The sequence below is a fragment of the Ipomoea triloba genome, chromosome 7 (genome assembly GCF_003576645.1).
Source record: "Ipomoea triloba cultivar NCNSP0323 chromosome 7, ASM357664v1".
Lineage (NCBI taxonomy): Eukaryota > Viridiplantae > Streptophyta > Magnoliopsida > Solanales > Convolvulaceae > Ipomoea > Ipomoea triloba.
The window spans coordinates 9504026-9516382 of NC_044922.1; positions in this window are offsets into that span (position 1 = coordinate 9504026).

The following is a 12357-nucleotide window of genomic DNA, read 5'->3' on the forward strand; positions in this document are numbered from 1 at the left end:
GGGACGCTCAAAGGAAATCGCTAAGAAATCAAAGCACGAGCATGGTGAATCGAGCCGGTCGAGAACACGGCAACAAGCTACAGCTTAACAAGCTAGCGTCTACCATGAGTAGATTGGAATCTCTAGGTAAGTTACCCTCACAAACTGTTATAAACCCAAAGCAAAATGCAAGTGAAGTTACCTTGAGAAGTGGAAAAGAGTTGCCTGAACCTACTCAAGTGAGAAGCAAACACAACCGAGATGAAGAAAATGAAAAAGAAGTCCATCCACCCCAAAATGATCAAAAGATCGTCAAAGAAAGTCCAAAGACTTTGGTAATTCCTCCCCCTGGCCTTTTACTAGTAGATTGGCAAAATAAAACAAAAATGGAAGAACAAAAAGAAATACTTGAGACATTTCGAAAGGTCGAGGTAAATATTCATTTACTTGACGCTATTAAACAATTTTCCTCGATATGCTAAATTTCTCAAGGAGTTGTGCACCAATAAAAGAAAGTTGAAAAGCAATGAAATGGTAAGCATGGGAGAAAATGTTTCAGCTGTTTTACAAAAAAAGTTGCCTCTTAAATGCAAAGATCCAGGTATGTTTACTATCCCTTGCAAAATTGGAAATGTTAATGTTGAAAGAACAATGTTAGATCTAGGAGCTTCAATCAATGTGATGCCTTTATCTATTTACTCATCTTTGAATGTTGGTTCCTTAAAAGAAACTGGTGTAATTGTTCAACTTGCTGATAGATCTAATGTTTATCCTGTCGGGGTTCTAGAGGATGTTTTAGTACAAGTTGATGGATTGATTTTTCCTGCTGATTTCTATGTGTTAGATATGGAAGAAGACAATTCACCCAATTCTTCATTGATCTTATTAAGAAGACCATTTTTGAAAACATCTAAAACTAAAATTGATGTGCACGATGGTACACTCACAATGGAATTTGATGGTGCACTCATTAAGTTTAGCATTTATAATGCAATGAAATATCCTGATGATGTGTCATATGTTTCTCTAATAGATGTTGTTGACCCTCTCGTGCAGAAAATTTTTTATTTAACTGATAATGATGCCTTAGAGGTTGCACTAAACATGAATTTTACACCAGATGGATTAAAGAAAATCATGAATCACTTTTCTTTGAATTTTGAGTTGCAGGATATTGTTCATGAATTGGAATCACTAAAACCAATGCAATGCAATGTTCATTATATTGAATTGCCTACTGATAAGTGCCAAAAGTAGCCATATTTTAGGGGTCATTTAGGTGTGAAATATGTTATAATAGATGTCCATTAGGTCTAGAAACATGCTAAGATAGGTTAATTTCATTGCATATAGGTCTAGGGACTAATCTTGTGTGTTTTTATATAATTTGCACAATTCTTGCACTTCGCAGGACATTCCGGCGACACTTCAGTAAAACGGACGTAACCGGAGCTAGGAATGTCCGAATGAGGCGAGGCAGGTGGCTATGGAACCGTATCGACGAGAGCTACAACATAGAAGAAGACAAAAGAAGCAAACTTCACCACGCACGCTCACACGCGTGTAAGCGGCGTGGTTGCTTACTGGTTTGCTCCCACGCACGCTCACACGCGTGTGAGCCGCGTGGACGCGACACAGCGCGGAAATTATTAGGGCGGAATTTTGGGGGCTATATATATGCCCTTTATAGGTCTTTTAGATAAGTTTCCAGCAGCCCCCAATAGCTTTAGATCTGATTTCCCTTTCCAAATTCTTCCCCTTTGGGGAAGAAAACATTCCTCCTTAGAATAGATTTAGGATTTGAAGATGAAGATGTAGATCCAAGAACTCTTTAGGTATAATTTCTCTTCTATTAATATAAAGTTTACTCTTTTATATTCTTACATTGTTTATATTGCTTCTATTTATGTTTATTATGGTAGAGTAGAGTAGTTGGGTGTGTGTGCCCTTGTTGATCTATGGATTGATGCTTATAATTTGATATGATGATCTTGGTATTGTGGGAGTATGATTGATGAATGTATGGATGATGTTGTTCAATCTTTGCTTCTATTTCCGGCCGGGATAGGTAGTAAACCCGTAGGAAGTGAGTGTGTGCGCGATAGCGGCCACTCACGAGCCTAGATCATCCATATCTCCGCTCTTAATCCGAAAGGATGAGATCCGAGAGGAGTGGTAGGCAAAGTGTTCGATAAAATGCCTCAACTGAATGAGGATTGAGAGTCTGAGTGTGACGCCACTCGGTACTAATACCGTGACTCCCTAGATCAATCCCGAAACCCAATTCCAAGCTACCTACGATAATCAATCCTTTGGCTTAACTTTTGCATGCACCCCTTCCTTTTACCTTTTGTATTTTCTATCCCTTTTTACCTTCACAACCATGAACAAAACCTTCACCCTTGATTCTTGTAACTCTTACATTTCAACCTCATGAATGCCAACACGTATTCGGTTCCCATTCGCCATCCTTGAGAGACACGACACTCGGGGAGTTTAACGCTTCGTTTTATCACCTTCACATACACTCACCACAATTACAACAACATCAAAATGGCGCCGTTGCCGGGGATTTTTGAAGTTGATTTGTAAGAGTTCTTGAATTGTTTTCTTTTTGTTTATTTTATTTTCTTGTTTTTAGTCATTTGATTGAAGAAGTGAGCGTATTATCTTTGAATATCTTGCAACTACATCTAGTTGCGAAAATATTTGTTGTTTGTTAAGCTTTGCACAGGAAATTTTCTTCAACAAATCAATTGAAGCTTACAAAATGAGTGCTTATAAGTATCCCCATGGTTACCCATACCATGGAAGACCATATACAACAAATATTCCACCCCAACCCTATGAACCTTACCCATATTATTATCCAAGTCCTTATTTGTACCCACCACCACCATATTCACACCCGAACACTTACTTTGATCACAACCAAACATCATATTCATATGCTCCCTCATCTATGCTTACCCATGAAAGAATTGAGAAACCTACATACCAAAATGGAGAGGAATCCCTTAGTTCAATATCGGAGAATATTAACAACCGACTTATCCAAATCGTGAAGGAAATTGATCCTAGTTGTGAACCGGCATTAAAGACCACAATTCCTTCAACCGTTAAACCTCCATTCCACTATGACCCTCCATCAAACTACAATCCTGAGAGAAATTGGTATTCTCATTCTTACACTAATCCTAGCTATTCACCCCAGCACACCAAAATGACAATTACCTTTACAAAACACAACCTTTTGTGCAAAATTTCGCTCAACCAATGCCCTATGAGAGACAACATTGTGAGTACCTTCCACCGGTCAATGATGAAATCCAAATCTTGAAAGACAAATTAGAAATGTTCATCCAAATGGCCAAGGAGGATACTATCAAATTAAAAAATGAAATCAGAAGCGAAATGAAAAAGAGTCTTGTTACTCTTCGCGAGGAAGGACTTCCACTAGACGAAATTGAGGCTAAAATGCTATCAATGTCGGAAGAGCTTATGAAGAGAATGTTACCAATGGATCACCTGACAATGGAACCAACCAACAGGAGAGTGACAAGATGGACAAGACAATTGACGATGAAGAGGTGAGTGTAGAAGAACAAGAAGAACTTGATGCCCCGGTGCTCCAAGAAGTTTTGACTCCTGAGTTGAACGCACGCCAATGGGGAGAGATTGAGAGTGAAGACGAGGATAACATTGAAATCGTGTGGGAAGAAGAAAACCCAGCACAAGGTAAAACTTTCACTCCAACTCTAATTGAAAATTCTTATAATGTTTGTGAGGATGACTCCTTTACAATTCATGATAATCTTGATGAATGTGATAAAGTTTCTTTTTGCTCATGGGAGTGTGATTCCTTGCAATTTTGTGATAGTGATTTGGGGAGTGAGGATGATATAAAATCTTTTTATTCTTGTGAGAGCGAGTTTTATGTGTATGATGATCCTGTATGGGAAGATGAGAATTTCTTAGAGATTGTAGAAGAAAAGCAGGATCAAGGAAAGAGAGTTATCACCCTTGACAATCCGACAGAAGTTGTGTCGAGAGAAATTGCTCTAGATAGAATAGAAGGTGGAGAGTGTGTATATTGGGGATTCTTTAAGGAAGAGGTTGCAGGGGTAGGAACCTCTAAGGAGAAAGAAGAAGAGGGGTATGTTATCTTTGAACATCTTGAAATAATACCCCGAGCTTACTTATCGTTGAATTTTATTTTCCTCTCCTTAGTTTCCAAATTCAAGGATATTTCCCATCTTCGGGCATACCTTGAATCTAAAGTTCACGGGACGCTTGGTAAGGTCCCAAAATCAGTATGCTTCGAAGGATAGAGCACACCACGTCTGGCCAGGAGACATTAAACCATGGCGCACTTGGGAGGCAATCCCAACGTTATCTTTAGATTAGAATTTCATTTCTTGTTTACTTTTTACTTTCCTTCGTTTATTAGTAATTTTCTTTTTAGAATAGCCCTGTTTGAGCTAACAATGCAGGTGATTTTGGTGCTAAGCCATGACAAATGAGCTAAATTGTATCAAACATGGAAGGTAAAAGCCAGGAGACGAAGAAAGTGATCAGCACTGCTGGCCACGCCTGCTCACACGTGTGGTGACAGGCGTGGAATCTTTCCAGAGCCGCTCCACGAGGACCACCACGCGTGTGAGTCACGTGGACAGGTCCTGGACAGTTTTTGTGCATTATTTTCTTTTCATCCAATTTTTCTGAGTCTCCGAGGTCTGGCCGTGCCAAGAATCATCTCCTATTTTGATTTACATATCTTTCTTATTGCTTTTGTTTTAGTTACTTACCTTGTTTTAGGATTTATGCTTTCAATATAAATAAAAGAACTTCCGCCAGGCCATTGCACGTCAATTGGTTGTCTTCTTGCGCTAACATTGTTTCATATAGCTTGGAGAACGAAGGCAAAAGAGATGTTAGAAGCTTAAAGTGTGGAAATGAAGGGATGCTTACTTGGTTGTAAACCTCTTATCTCTTTTAGCTTTTCATGCCTCGTTTTTCAATTCTAAAGTGTGGAAATTGAATTGTTATACGTGTTCCTTGCATACTTGCTAAACACATGCTATTTTGCACCCACAAAATGCTATATTGTTGATACCCCACACCCCCGGAAACACTTCTAAAGTGTGGAAAGGGTTTGATTGATTTTGAATGACCGTGCTCCTTTGTTCCACTTGATCTTCATGGCAACATCGAGGACGATGTTTGTTTTAAAGTGTGGAAAGGATGCACCTTGTGCTTATAATGTCTTGTTTGCTTGATTGATTTATTGGTCTTGTCTTATGGGTGTGTTTTATCTTTGGAGAGTGTGTCATTGTTCACATTATCTATGGAGAATGTTAATCATATGCCAAAAATAAAAATTTTTCTCTTTGAATATCCATGGGAAGTACCCCTTCTTTGACCAAATGAGCTTTAAATTCTTGAATGCTTGCATGATATTCACCTCTTATTTTCCTTAGACCTTAGTCAATGATCTCTCAAAGTGGGAGTGTGCACCCCTTAATTTTAGAAAGATAAGTGAAAGCGAAGCCTGTAATTGAACTAATCTTGGTAGGGCATGGGGCAAAAGGTGAGCCTAATAGTGAGCTTAGAGTGAAAAATCCCTTAATCCCAAGAAAAAGGCATAAGGGGTTGTATGGAGAAACAGTAGAAAAGGCAGAAGGCCAATCCTAGAGATAAAAATTGAGGAAAGTCATCTCGCTAGGTTGTGTTCAACCATAGTCTTCATAAAAAGCAAAAGCTATACCTGGAGTCGGTTATCCACATAAAATGCTCCTAGAAGATGAGAAAATAGAGCGGAGGTGAGCCGCTTCGCTAGGATTCAGGCACCCATTGCACTGTCTTCGAAAAAGCATGGAGCTCCATGTGAAGTCGGGTCGCCTGATGACGTTATCCTAGGAAGTGAGAAAATAGAGTGATCGCCCAAGCCATGGTGATGAGCGGTCCATGTCCCTACCCTCACTTATTTTACGCGTTGGGCTTTGGCGTTTAGTTGAAAAGTATTGGTTGAGGTGTGCACATCGTTCCCACTAGGGGGCTCGGCTTGAAGGCCTTTGTAAAATTTGAGGTGAATCTAATTTGGATTGCATGCTTGGTTGAATGAAGGGTATTTGCGTTGCATTGTCCAAATGAGACCTTAAGGGTTTTGCTTCGTTTGTATATTCTTAGAGTGTATGGCATGTGGTTCCATTCTGTGTAGATAATGTGCGGCATTTCACCCACTTCGTTGTTACACCCTAGAGTTGATAGACCGATTAATTGATTGAGTAACACAGCTACCTTTGGCACTTAAATGATTAGCGTTTAATTGTGAATTGCTTGAGGACAAGCAAAGTTAAAGTGCGGAAAATTTGATAAGTGCCAAAAGTAGCCATATTTTAGGGGTCATTTAGGTGTGAAATATGCTATAATAGATGTCCATTAGGCCCAGAAACATGCTAAGATAGGTTAATTTCATTGCATATAGGTCTAGGGACTAATCTTGTGTGTTTTTATATAATTTGCACAATTCTTGCACTTCGCAGGACATTCCGGCGTCACTTCAGTAAAACGGACATAACCGGAGCTAGGAATGTCCGAATGAGGCGAGGCAGGTGGCTATGGAACCGTATCGACGAGAGCTACAACATAGAAGAAGACAAAAGAAGCAAACTTCACCACGCACGCTCACACGCGTGTAAGCGGCGTGGTTGCTTACTGGTTTGCTCCCACGCACGCTCACACGCGTGTGAGCCGCGTGGACGCGACACAGCGCGGAAATTATTAGGGCGGAATTTTGGGGGCTATATATATGCCCTTTATAGGTCTTTTAGATAAGTTTCCAGCAGCCCCCAATAGCTTTAGATCTGATTTCCCTTTCCAAATTCTTCCCCTTTGGGGAAGAAAACATTCCTCCTTAGAATAGATTTAGGATTTGAAGATGAAGATGTAGATCCAAGAACTCTTTAGGTATAATTTCTCTTCTATTAATATAAAGTTTACTCTTTTATATTCTTGCATTGTTTATATTGCTTCTATTTATGTTTATTATGGTAGAGTATAGTAGTTGGGTGTGTGTGCCCTTGTTGATCTATGGATTGATGCTTATAATTTGATATGATGATCTTGGTATTGTGGGAGTATGATTGATGAATGTATGGATGATGTTGTTCAATCTTTGCTTCTATTTCCGGCCGGGATAGGTAGTAAACCCATAGGAAGTGAGTGTGTGCGCGATAGCGGCCACTCACGAGCCTAGATCATCCATATCTCCGCTCTTAATCCGAAAGGATGAGATTCGAGAGGAGTGGTAGGCAAAGTGTTCGATAAAATGCCTCAACCGAATGAGGATTGAGAGTCTGAGTGTGACGCCACTCGGTACTAATACCGTGACTCCCTAGATCAATCCCGAAACCCAATTCCAAGCTACCTACGATAATCAATCCTTTGGCTTAACTTTGGCATGCACCCCTTCCTTTTACCTTTTGTATTTTCTATCCCTTTTTACCGTCACAACCATGAACAAAACCTCCACCCTTGATACTTGTAACTCTTACATTTCAACCTCATGAATGCCAACACGTATTCGGTTCCCATTCGCCATCCTTGAGAGACACGACACTCGGGGAGTTTAACTCTTCGTTTTATCACCTTCACATACACTCACCACAATTACAACAACATCACCTACATCTAGCACAAAACTCCTGCCTTCTGTTATATAGGCCCCAAAGATAGAACTGAAACCATTGCATGATCATCTAAAGTATGCATTCTTAGGGGACGGAGAGACTCTTCCCGTGCTAATTTCTAACAAACTATCTACTTTAGAAGAAGAAAAGTTGGCCAGAGTGCTTAGAGAATATAAGAAAGCTATAGGTTGGACTATTGCTGACATTAAGGGATTGAGCCCTTCTACTTGTATGCACCGGATATTGTTGGAAGCTGACTGTAAGCCTTCTAAACAAGCCCAGCGCCGATTGAACCCACCCATGATGGAAGTGGTTAAGAAAGAGATCTTGAAACTCCTTGATGAAGGTATAATCTATCCAATTTCGGATAGCAAGTGGGTAAGTCCTGTGCACGTTGTCCCAAAGAAAACAGGTATAATAGTGATAGAAAATGATGATGGTGAGTTGGTGCCCACTCGTATTCAAAATGGGTGGCGAATGTGTGTAGATTACAGAAAATTAAATGCGTCGACTAGGAAAGATCATTTCCCACTCCCTTTTATTGATGAAATGCTTGAACGTTTAGCAGGTCGTTCGCACAATTGTTGCCTAGATGGTTTTTCAGGTTTTCATCAGATTCCAGTTGCACTTGAAGACCAAGAAAAAACGACATTCACTTGCCCATCTGGCACCTTTGCATTTCGGTGGATGCCCTTTGGTCTTTGCAATGCTCCTGCTACGTTTCAAAGGTGTATGGTTAGTATCTTCTCCGATTTTATAGAGATCTTTATAGAGGTATTCATGGATGACTTCACAGTCTATGGTGATTCATTTGACGCCTATTTAGCTAACCTCACAAAAGTGCTTGAAAGATGCATTGAAAAAACCCTTATATTAAATTTTGAAAAATGTCACTTCATGGTTGATCAAGGCATTATTTTGAGTCATGTGGTATCTTCTAAAGGGATTGAAGTGGATAGAGCTAAGGTAGAAGTTATTAAATCGTTGCCTTACCCTGCTAGTGTGCGGGAGGTTCATTCTTTTCTTGGTCATGTAGGTTTCTACAGGAGATTTATCAGAGATTTTTCAAAGATCAGCAATCCATTGTGTCGGTTGTTGCAAAAAGATGTGACATTTGAATTTGATGAGGCATGCAAAATTGCATTTGATACGCTGAAAGATATGTTGACATCTGCACCAATAATTCAGTCACCGAATTGGGATCTTCCATTCGAACTTATGTGCGATGCCAGCAATTATGCAGTTGGCGCTGTACTTGGGCAAAAAGTTGGAAGAGTTTCACATGTTATATATTATGCTTCAAGAACACTTGACAGTGCACAAAGCAATTATACCACAACAGAAAAAGAACTTTTAGCTATTGTCTTTGCTTTAGAAAAATTCCGTTCATACTTACTTGGTACTAAAGTGATTGTTTATTCTGACCATGCAGCTCTAAAGTACTTGCTTTCAAAGAAAGAAGCAAAACCCATACTCATTCGGTGGATGCTCTTATTACAAGAGTTTAACCTGGAGATACGAGATAAAAAGGGTGCAGAAAATTTAGTTGATGATCACCTTAGTAGGCTAATCACAAGTGAAAAACCTTCGCCATTACAAGATGATTTTCCTGATGAACATCTTTTTTCTGTCCAAAAGATAATTCCCTGGTATGCTGATATTGTGAATTACTTAGTTACCATAACATTACCCCCTGATTTGTCTAAATCCCAAAAAGATAAAATAAAGAGTGATGCTAAATATTATGTTTGGAATGACCCTTATTTGTGGAAGCATTGTTATGATCAAATAATCCGCAGGTGTGTATCTCAAGAAGAAATTCCTTCCATTTTGAAATTTTTTCATTCATATGCATGTGGAGGGCATTTTGGTCCAAAAAGAACAACCCGTAAAGTGTTGGAATGTGGTTTATTTTGGCCATCTTTATTCCGTGATTGCTATATGTTTTGCAAAACATGTGAACAGTGTCAAAAAACTGGAAATTTGGTTTATAGGGATCAAATGCCACTTACCTCTATTCTTGTTTGTGAAATATTTGATGTTTGGGGTATTGATTTCATGGGTCCGTTTCCTTCTTCTTACAATAATGTCTACATTATTCTTGCTGTGGATTATGTGTCAAAGTGGGTTGAAGCTAAGGCTACCCGGACTGATTGTGCTAAAGTTGTTGTTGAATTTGTTAAATCTAATATTTTTACCAGGTTTGGGATGCCAAGAGCAATAATAAGCGACCGTGGAACACATTTTTGCAATAGAATGGTGGAAGCGTTGATGAAAAAGTATGATGTTACTCACCGTATTTCTACAGGTTACCATCCACAAAGCAATGGACAAGTCAAAATCTCAAACAAGGAAATCAAGTCCATACTTGAAAAGACTGTTAACCCAAACAGGAAAGATTGGAGTACACGACTTGATGATGCTTTATGGGCTTATCGAACAGCCTACAAAACTCCAATAGGTATGTCTTCTTATCGTTTAGTATTTGGTAAACCGTGCCACCTTCCAGTCGAGTTGGAGCACGAGGCTTATTGGGCTGTTAAGCAATGTAACATGAGGATGGATGAAATCGGTGAGTTGAGGAAGTTGCAGTTGCAAGAGCTTGAAGAAATTCGTAATGATGCATACGAAAGCTCTAGAATTTACAAGGAAAAAACAAAAGCATTTCATGATCAAAAGATTTCCAGGAAAATATTTTATATTGGTCAAAAAGTTTTACTTTATCATTCTAGATTGAAACTTTTTCCTAGTAAATTGCGTTCTAGATGGGTAGGACCTTTTGTTGTCACTAATGTTTTTCCTCATGGTGCAGTTGAAATACTCAGTTTAGAAACTGGAAAAACTTTTAAAGTAAATGGTAATCGTTTAAAGCTATTTTATGAAGGTTTTCAGGCATATAACGTTGAGGAGATTGGTTTGCAGTGCCCCGTTTATGAGGATTGAAAAGAGATGATGTCCAGCCAGTGACATGCCACTTATAATCAGGGGAGTTTGTTCCATTCTTTAAATAAATTTGTTTACTTGTCTTAATTTTTAATTTTATTCAACAATTGAGGACAATATTGAGAATAAGTGTGGGGAGGGGATATGATTATTTTCTTCTCTTCAAATTGAAAAAAAAAAATCTTTCTTTTTTATACTAAAATTTTTCCAAAAAAATAATAGTATTTTTACTAAAATTCATAACATAATTGAATAAATGGTCTTGCATATTATGAGCATTTAATTAGTGTTTTGTTTGATATGATGGTGGCTAAACTAACCAAGCATGAACCTGTGAGATATTTGAGCCTTTGACTGACACTTCAGTCCAATTATTTTGTTCTTGTGTGATATCTTCCATGGACTTGTATCTCTAGAACTTGCCTTGATTCTCTTTAAAGCTAATTTGATTCATGCATGATTTTTAATATGATTAAGGCCATCTTTGATTTTTAGCCTCACTAGCCAAATAGCCTGTTCATACCGTAATTATTTGTAACCCCTCAGCTATTCCGATAAGTTTAGGGTTCGAAATTTTTTTTTTTTTAGGCTATGACATTGATGAGAAGACCTCTCGGTATTTTTAAAAAGGATTTTTTTTTTAAGACTAGTTATTAATAAGCTGCGATCTACATACCGGTCATGAACCGAAAATTTTTAAGGATGCATATACAGTTCGAATTTTCCTAGAAAATGGATTTTTAAGTATGATACGATTAAGCCTGAACTTCCTATTTAGTTTAAGTGAAAATTAAACGGACTGTAAGAGTAAAATTGTTACGGACCTTCGTACCTGTATTTCGCGAGATACCGGAAAATTCCCGATTTTAGCGGTTAACGACGGGATTATTTTTAGAATAATTTTGGTATTAGAATTTTCCCGAATTAAGTTATAATCCTCCGAACCTTTATCTGATTTAATCCCAAACTGGCAAAATAAATCCTACTCTTCATGATCTACCATGGAATTTTGACAAGTGTCACCCTTATTACCACATGGTAATTAAATAATGTTTTGTCATAAGAAGTATGGGATGATCATACTTGTTAACTTAAGCTTCAAGCCATCTTTCCCATCACTCTCTCTCTCATTTTCGAAAATAGAAGAGGAAGAGAATTTCATTCTTCTACTTTGTGATCCAATTACTCCATAGCTATTTTCTTCAACTCAAGTGCTCCATAATAGGTAAAAAAAACTTTGGTTTTGTTCGGTTAATATGGCTAGAATCCTTCCTAGAACTTAAGTTTAAGCTAAGGGTTCATGAAAATGTTGTTATTATGGTGATTTTTGTTTAGGATCTTCGGTGAAAAGTTTGGAGGAGAAGATCACCATCTTTCTACGGTCTTAAAAATCTACTTGGGAGGTAAGGAATCCCTTAAGTTGGTTTAGTCACTTGAAAATGAGCAAATGCTAGTAAATTATGTGACTAGGAATTTTATGTGAAAATTATGTGTTAAGTTTGTGGATCTACTAGTTGGCTCAAGAAACTATGCTTTGAAGTTTAGTAATTTTTGTATGCATGTTCATAACTAATTTATGCATGTATATGTTGTGTTTATGTCCATATAGGCTTATACTTGTGAAAATAGTGGAAAATCGAGGTGTTACAACCCGGTTTTTACTACCCGAAGTTGGCAGATCCGAATGGACGCGGCCGTGGACGCGCGGTGGACGCGCGTCCATCGGCGTCCAACGTTTCGGCGT